At 38.2% G+C, this 9,053-nt stretch overlaps 1 protein-coding gene across 1 annotated transcript in view; it reads right to left on the bottom strand.

Annotated features, from left to right (window-relative positions):
- The window catches only part of LOC110158002 (copine-9-like), a 229,330-nt gene that overhangs the window by 189,319 nt on the left and 30,958 nt on the right, over positions 1–9,053 (bottom strand). The window lies entirely within an intron of this gene.

Raw genomic sequence — 9,053 nt, 5'->3', positions numbered from 1 at the left:
TTAGACAGCTGCGCAAAACAGATATAAAAGTAGTTTCTGCTCAAGATGAGAATATGAGTCGTAATGGAACAGGATTTTCACCTCTCCATCATAACATGTTTACACAAAAGGAAAAAGGTCATATTCAGATTGGAGAATGATATTAATATGATTTAATGAATTTCTCTATGAGGACACATAGTAGGTAATGTGAGTTAATTGTCTTGCCTGAGGACACAAAAACAGAACTTGGCCCGAGCAGGAATCAGTCCTACAACTTTCTTTTGATAAGCCACTGTCACCCCAATGTGTATTGTCTACTGGTGAAAAATAAATAAATAAATCAAATAATCTTGCAGATGGTAGCTTTAAAGGTCATATATTGTGTGACTTTTGTGAGCTTTAAGCCGTGTTAGAATGCTGTTACCTCATCAAAAACATACGCAGAGTTGTGTTTTGTTTCATTCACATAATAATAATAATAATCTTTTATTATTAGTCTGTCTACAGCTCCAAAGCTTAAAATGCCCTGTTCCAATCTGTGATGTCATGAAGTGGTAGTTTTCATGTTAACGGCGGCTACCTTTTGCTTTAGTTCAGTAGAGATTGCCAATTTTAAGTAGCGAGGCTGGCGCCACCTAGTGCCTCCGCTCATTTTCATTTTTCTCCAGCAACTAGGTCAGGAATCAATATAGAATAGACGGTTTGCAAAAACCCCAGAAGTGCAAGTTCAGGCACCAGCCAATCAGCGAACCATACATTCTGTGTTGTCAATGATTCTCGAGATTGAGGATTTAAAGCCGGAATAAAGAGAATGTTTGGTGAATTTCATCAAGGGAAGAGACGTTATTGCCCTTCTTCCTACGGGATTTGGGAAAAGCTGAATATACCAGTTTGCCCCGTTAGCGGAGCATTACATACGTCATGACCAAATAGGAGCGATTGGTTAAATGATAAAAAGTACCTGCCTACCGTCAAGTGGAAGGCTGCAAGGTCAGATGGTTTCTACAAAGTGAAACAAAGTAAAACCGGCTGATGAATCAGGCTAAATTGCAGGGCTGAAATTATCCAAATGATTCTAGTGAAGGTGTATGGAGTTTAAAAACACAGTGGAGCACTTCCTGTCCTACCACGTGACATCACAAAGAACAACAGTGCTGTCTGAGAGAAGAACTCAGCCTAAATCTGCAGGGTCTGTGTGTTAAACATGTGGGAATGAAACAAAACACAATTCCAGGTATTGTTTTGATGAGGAAACAACATTACCCCATAGATCAGAAAATAGCGTGATATGGGCCCTTTAAATACTATATACAACTTAATGAAATAAGTTGCATACATATCGGACTGAAGAATGATAATATGAATTCCACTGTGCAAAGTTATGGATCATTACAACATATTTGTACACTATGGGAACACATTATTTCCCAACCGCTCCAAATCTCATCAGAGCTTAAAGTCTGAGGAATTTGAAATCTCTCGGAGTAAAACACTACAGTTATTCATATGTATCCAAGGGTAATGATATTGTAGTCGAGGTCGCACATGCTCAGAATACTGTCTATATAAGTTAGAATGTGGACCACCGTGGAATGAACAATCCTGGAGGAGGGGTCATTGACAGTACTGCTGTTGATCTTGGCCTTAAGACTGAGCGTTAAGGTTACAGGCAGGTCTCAGCTCATTATTAGAGGTCACTGGATTGTAAATCAATGCCACTACCAGGTTATTTGTCCCATTGTTCTACCATGTGTTGTGAGAGGAGAAAGGGTCGCGCAGCAATAGTATCTCTATAGAAACTAGTCAATGATTAGAGGTAAACGATGCGGTGATTTAAAACTGCAACAGTCCATAATGCTTGGAGTGATTAGAAATGTATTTTTAAAGAAAACCTATTGAACTTGTGTCTGCTATATAGCTATAATCTATGACATCATTATGTTATAATTAGGGATGTAACAATAACCAAAATATTGTGATATCGTATCATCAAAGTTCTCACAATAATATCGTGGACCATCACAATATATCGAATTACAAGTCTCTTTGGTTAAATTAAGAGTTATGGTGCAGCGATAGTTAAAAAAAAAAAAGACAGGGGGATCTACATAGACCATGATCCTTTGCTCCATTTCAGTGTAGACTACAAGTAGAGGGCAGTACAGTTCTAAGCACTTTTAAGTCTTAGATCATTGGGTTAAGTCTTGTCAAGGCGTTTTAAGGGGAAAAAGTAGCATATTAACAGTTTTGTTTGCCTCCACAAAATATCGCAATAAATATCGTACCGTGAGATGTACGTCGTGAAAATATTGTACCGAGAGATTTGGATATTGTTACATTGCTAATCTTGAGCTTCCCCACGATATCGCAATAAGGTATGAACATAGGGATACACACTTGGATATTGTTACAGCCCTTGTTATAATTTTAACATTTAAAAATTATAATTATAAATAATTATAATGGCAGCAGACATCATCAAAACACAACAAAGATTTGCTAACTCCGATGGATATCTTTTTGTAACCCATTTGTACCAAAATGACTATGCAACACTACCGAATTCTACGTGTATCACAAATTAAGAAAATAAAACTGGAGGACAAAGTAAGTACACAGCAGTGAGTGTATGCCATTGCCGGCGGACTGATTGGCAATATGTTGTCTTGAAAATAAGCAATTAAGGATTGCTGACACCTGCACAAATAACTCCAAATACAACTTCTGTTGAGTAAATGGTGAGGGGAAACAAATACAACATGGTTAAAAGCTGTGAAAAGTCAATTTCACAGAATAGGTCTGATTGAATTCTAATACTGTATGCTTTTAGTTTTAGCTGTATATTCCCACTGTCTGGAGCAAAACAAAACAAGATTAATTTATGGCTTTTTTTAAACCTTTTGTGAGACTGTCAGGTAAAATAAATTAAAACAACAAAAGTACTGTAGGTAGTGCCTTATCAAAGGACATGACAGCAGTATGCACCTGTGGAATCATCAAACTATGGGCCAATAGAGCTGAGAGTTCTACCAACTATTCCAAAACTTTGAACCACTAACCTCCAGCTCAGTGGAAAAACAATACCAACTAAGCCACTAACACATTTAAAAGGTCCTATATTATGCAACATTTCCTCGTTAAAACCATATCTGGAATAGTGTTTTGCCTAAATATGCAGGATTTGTGTGTTAAACATGTGTGAATGAAACAAAACTCCAGGTATGTTTTGTGATGAGGAAACAACATTACAACTTAGATCAGAAAACGGCATAATATGGGCCCTTAAGACAAACTTCCAGCGTACCATGATACAACCAAGATCCAAAGTAACCAAAATACTATAAAAGCAAAAATACTGAAAAGACAGTAGAAGCTTCAGAGGCTGTATTTCAGCAACCTTCAAAGTCTGACACTGGGTTGCACACTTTCCCCAAATTCAGCACGAAGCCAGCAACTTGTGAGACAGCTCTTTAAAACACTGCTGCTGCTGTGCAAGAAGACTCACTTGAACTTTATAGTCAGGACTGAGACGTGAATTACACTGTAAAGTTTTCAAAGTAATTTTATCCCAGGAGAATGGACAAGAGATCATTTACTGTTCTCAAGGATATCAACTAAATATGGAGAAATATGAATCAAAATTGGCTCGGTATTGTTAGCAAGGACACATATTTTTGACAAATTTGCTTTTTTGAGCTGGAGTTGTACTTTGCTTCATTCACTCTTGTTTCATTATTCTACTAATCCAAAGTCATTTTCTCAGAGAACACCAAAATGCTCTGTTTGCATTTTGCCATATTGTTGCATCATAGGTAAAAATCTAAACTTATGATTTTTATTTCACATTTATTTATGAGGTCCCGCTGAGATTCAGAATCTCAGTCTACGTTTATATTATGATGGTCTGAACAGAACATGCAAAAGTGGCGTTGCATCTTCACTTTTTATTCCGTGTTGAAACAAACGTTTTTGGGAGGAAATCTGTGTGCATACAGTGACGCAAAAGTGTGTGGCAATTCGACTGGGTATGCATGCCATCCGACATGTTTCTGTGTACTGTATGAATGTGATGTAAACGTGTACGTGACGTGAGCAGATCAGACCAGAGTTTTGTGTAGACGAAAACACTATGGCGGAGCATATTCAACTTTTCCACTCTGGAGGGTTGTTTTAGATTTTTGTGCTTTTAAACCCCAAAAACGCTGTCACCATTAAAACGAAAGGCACTTCTGATAAAATATTTTGTCGTTTTTACCAGCAAACGTTCTTGTGTAAACAGGTCCTCAGTTTCAAGAGAGACATGGCCAACTGAGCAGTCAACACAATCAATACAAAACAGTAAAATCACAAAATATCACAATATAAAACCAATGTAGAACTTTCAAGATAAACACACATCTCTCGGTCATTGGCCATCTCTGTTTTCATACAATTTAAGATCTTTCTGTAAATGAGTCCAAGAAAAGGCAGATTTTCCCAGCTCAGAGAGGCACCGAGGCACAATGAAAAGTAATGTAATAATCAAGAGCTGAACTTCTCCTGCACATTTTTTAAGGTTCTTTTCAAATTGATCATTGTTCAGAACGAAGCCAGCTCTTGTGAGGCAGCACTTTAAAACACTGCTGCTGCTGCTGCTGAGCCAGAAGACTCACTTGAACTTAAGTTTTATAGTTGGGACTGAGAGACAAGAATTACACTATAGACTGTTCAATGCAGTTTTATTCCAGGAGAATGGACAAAAGAGACAAAGGATGCACTGATTCAGCTTTTTCAGTTCTGATATCAAGGTGCATTGTGTAACTTTTTTGGTGGAGGGCCCATCAAATGCTTTTCTCCGTGGAGATGTTATTGCTTTGTCTGGAATTTTTCACTGTATGGTATTAAACCTTTCTATCTTCAGGGAGACTAAACGACGCCAAGTTATAAGTCAGCTCTGTGGAGAGGCAACACCACTCACCACTGTTTTTTATTTGTTTTTGAGCTATAAAACGACTTGTAATTTAAGAAATGTAAGGTAGAACTGTTTAATGTCATACTGTGGAATATTCTAGGCAGAGCAATGACATATCCATAGAAAGAAGCCGGTGACCCTCCACTAGAAAAGTTACACAATGCAACTTTAAATATCTGCTGATACTTTACTGAAACTTTATTTTCCTGAAAACAAGAAATATTGTATGACAAAATATAGAGTATTCTGAAGCTCTTATTTACCTCTCAAATATTTACAGAACTTCATATTAAAAGTTCAAACATTTTCTGGACCAACTATGAAGTAAATACCGTAATTTCCCGACTATTGAGCGCACCTGAATATAAGCCGCATCAACAAAATTTTAAAATTGTACATATATCGGCCACACCTGAATATAAGCCGCAGGTGTCCACGTCTTTGAGAACATTTTCAAGTTTGGGCCGTCTGCTTTTATCACCTCTGAAAGCTTTTGTCGTCTTTTTGCAGTGAGTCAGTTCGCACGACTCACCAATGCCAAACTCACGTGCAGCAGCTCTGTTTCCTTCTTCCACAGCCACATCAGTCGCCTTTAAATTAAAAGCTGCATCATTTGGATTTCCCATAACTGTTCAAAACACAATCAAACAGCATCTTCCTTGGTGCATTACCCCTGTCTCTGCCCATGCTCTACTGCGCATGTCTCCTGCAGAAAGAGCTTCTGTCCTGTCTGTATCATGTCTGTGTCTTGGAGGATTTCAGCAGATTTCAGGCTCTCTTGGGGGCGGGGATAGTCAGGTATGAGTGGGTGTCAGGCTACTGAAGTTTGAGGCGTTTCTTCTTGTCATTTGCACCCCCATGTGCTTTTAAGACGGGTAAGACGTATCCCCCTCACTAATGTTCATTTAGCATCATAACTTACTTCTCTTCTCTTACTTATCACATGGCTATAAACTGTTTTAGTGTGCTGATAAAATCGCTAGCAAACGTTGCACCTTCATGTTTCATGTGTTAACCGCACAGACAGCGGTGTTTTCTGCACTCAGGCTGCGTGTATCCGCTGTGTTGCCAAACCATAGACCGGAAATATGAACGGACAATGTGCCAAACAAAGAATGTGTCCATATATTAAGCTGCATCGTTGTATAAGCTGCAGGGTTCAAAGTGTGAGGAAAAAAGTAGTGGCTTATAGTCCGGAAATTACAGTAGTGTTATTACATCAATTTATAGGCCCAACAAGGATTTCAGCAGAACCATTTCTTCATGGAATGGCGCCGATATTCAATATCAGTATCAGCATCAGTGCGTCCCTCATAGAAGAGACCATTTTCTGTTCTCTAGGATACCAACTAAACATGGAGAATTATGAACCAAAATTAGCTTGGTATGCAAATTTTGTTATTATTGCGTAGTTGGGAGGAGAGCAGTGAGGCTGTTTGCTAGGCGTATTTGCATGTTTACAGTCACACCTCCAGTGATTAGCGCGAGCACAGATGGTCAGTATCTGTTGAGCGCAGCTTGATATTTGATAAGTCCATCCTGAGGGACTAAGCCATGCACAGTTAACACACCACTGGACCACACCAACGCTTTATACCACGGAGGAGTATGAGACTGCTGCTGGGAATGGTTTGCAAATCACTTAAAATGGTAAATGTAGATTTGATTTTCAAATTGTGATTTCTGAAAGCGAGAATGTCAAAATATTTGCTTTGTTTGTAGATAGAAATTCAAGCAGCACTTTCATCTTCAAAGACTTCTGATTTTGACACAGGCGAATGGATTTGAGAGAACTACCATCAATAGTAGTGTAGGCCTAAATATTTTTTTTTATAATTGTTGCATGCTGTATTTAAAATAATCCATCCAAATGTTTGAGTAATTTGATTTAAAACACTAGTATGACCCACTGGAATCATAGCTCATGACTATATAGCAGATCGAAGCATAGTATGTCCAATCTCTAGGGATGTAACAGTCAGCGAAATATTGTGATATTGTATCATCAGAGTTGTCACAATAATATCGTGGACCATCACAATATAGCGAATTACAAGTCTCTTTGCTTAAATTAAGAGTTATGGTGCAGGAATAGCTAATAAAAAATAAAAAAAAGACAGAGGGAACTACATAGACCATAATCCTTTGCTCCATTTCAGTGTAGATTATAATAGATAATAGAAATAACAGTTTTAAGCACTTTTGAGTCTTAGTTCTTTCAGATTAAGGCTTGTCAAGGCATTTTAAGAGGAAAAAATAGCGTATTCTCAGTTTTGTTAGCATCTACAAAATATCACAATTAGAGCCCGACCGATATGGATTTTGCTGTGGCCGATATGAAACCGATATAATGGAAGTTGGAGCTGCCGATAGCCGATATAATCACCGATATATTTAGTGATGTAAAAATTCACTGTAAATGTTGAATTGTTTAGAAAACTTAGGTTTGGCTCTGGTGGATTTTAAATTGGGTTTATTTAGGCAACATTTATTGTTATTCTGCCTCTTTACATCATATTTACAGACAGTAGGTTGGCTTAATGGCATTTTTGCATCACATTCTAGACACTAGTGATAGGTATTCCAGTTCTTTTTAGAGAACCGGCTCTTTTGGCTCGGCTCACTAAAAGCTGCTGGTTCTTTTGGCTCCCAAGCGGCTCTTCAGATTGTTTTGTTGCAAGCAGGACTGAACCAGGTCTAAACCAGGACTGAAAAAGGACTAAACCGGGACTTATTTATTTTATGCTAAACTACAGTCAAATATGCTCGTTTTTTTTTATTTTTTATCCTACGTACACGCAAATTTCTCAAAGTTTCGTTTTTAGCCGCTGTCAAACCACGAATCTGCACGCGGCGTGAAGAGAAAAAAAGTGAGAGAAAGAGAAAACACGGCTCCCAATAAGGATCAGGCTCCCGTCGTTCCCTTTAAAGAGCCGGTTCTAAGAGTCATTTCGTTCGCGACGGACCCATAACTAGTAAAGAAAGTAGCGCTATTAGCCTTTAGCCGTAAAATACGTGCGCGCCGCGGTAATTAATTATATGCGCAAATGTCGTAATTCACACGTCTGTTCACAGCTCATTTACATATCAGTGCAGGTCCAGTAGCAAATATACGGCCAATATAGTCACTTTAGAACAGACCAATAGAAAACAGTCTGTTTATGTGCGGGAGCTACAGCAGCTAACCCATAACAAATGACCAAAAACTAGCTTCAGAGTCGACATATTTCCAACACTCACCGCTCATACAGGCTCCTCCTCACATCACAAATCTGCACTAATAAATGTCCTTTTAATCCAGACTCAAACCGATTGTCCGTAAAAAGAAAATAATCTCAGTGTTTGGATCTGTGTCTGCAGGTGTAAACAAACACACGTGAGTGACGCCACTCTGTGGTGTGTTCAAGGACAGTACGGACACACACAAATGACTCCGTAGATAAATACTGATGTGGAGCCACATATTAGGACATTTATCTGTCTGTAAATTGGATTAAATGAACAGAATGTAGAGAGTCTAAGCTTTATAACGAGGTATAACATGCCCACGTGAAATATCGGCCCCTATCAGCAAGCATATCGGCCGATAGCCGATATGCCTAAAGTTGCCCATATCAGCCGATAATATCGGCCAACCGATATATCGGGTCGGGCTCTAATCACAATAAATATCATGTCGTGAGATGTATATCGTGAAAATATCGTACTGAGAGATTTGGATATTGTTACATCGTGAGCCTTCACCATATCTTGAGCTTCCCCATGATATCACAATAAATATCATACCGTGAGGTTCATACCGTGACGATATCATATTGTGAGACGTGGATATCTTTACACCCCTACCAATCACAACTAATTTTCATAAATCTATTTTTAAACGCAGTCTCTGAATTTCTTATTTCCTGATGTACATTTGAGTGAGTCATTCTAACCTACATGAACCTCTGTTTTAAAAAATGTTGAAGAATTGACTTTCTACAATATGTGGTGCACAGTGTGTTGATAAATACGAAAAATGTATAAAGTAATTAATAATATGAAAGGAGAAATATTCAGAGCCAGCCTCCAAGTGCATTTCATTAACTTTAAAGCAATGGCTCCATTAATTACACAATAT

Source organism: Boleophthalmus pectinirostris, unplaced genomic scaffold (genome assembly GCF_026225935.1).
Source record: "Boleophthalmus pectinirostris isolate CB_2022bp ecotype Guang Dong unplaced genomic scaffold, ASM2622593v1 HiC_scaffold_8, whole genome shotgun sequence".
NCBI classification, from domain to species: domain Eukaryota; kingdom Metazoa; phylum Chordata; class Actinopteri; order Gobiiformes; family Gobiidae; genus Boleophthalmus; species Boleophthalmus pectinirostris.
Note: the sequence above shows the minus strand (reverse complement) of the source record. Positions and strands in the feature narration are given on the sequence as shown.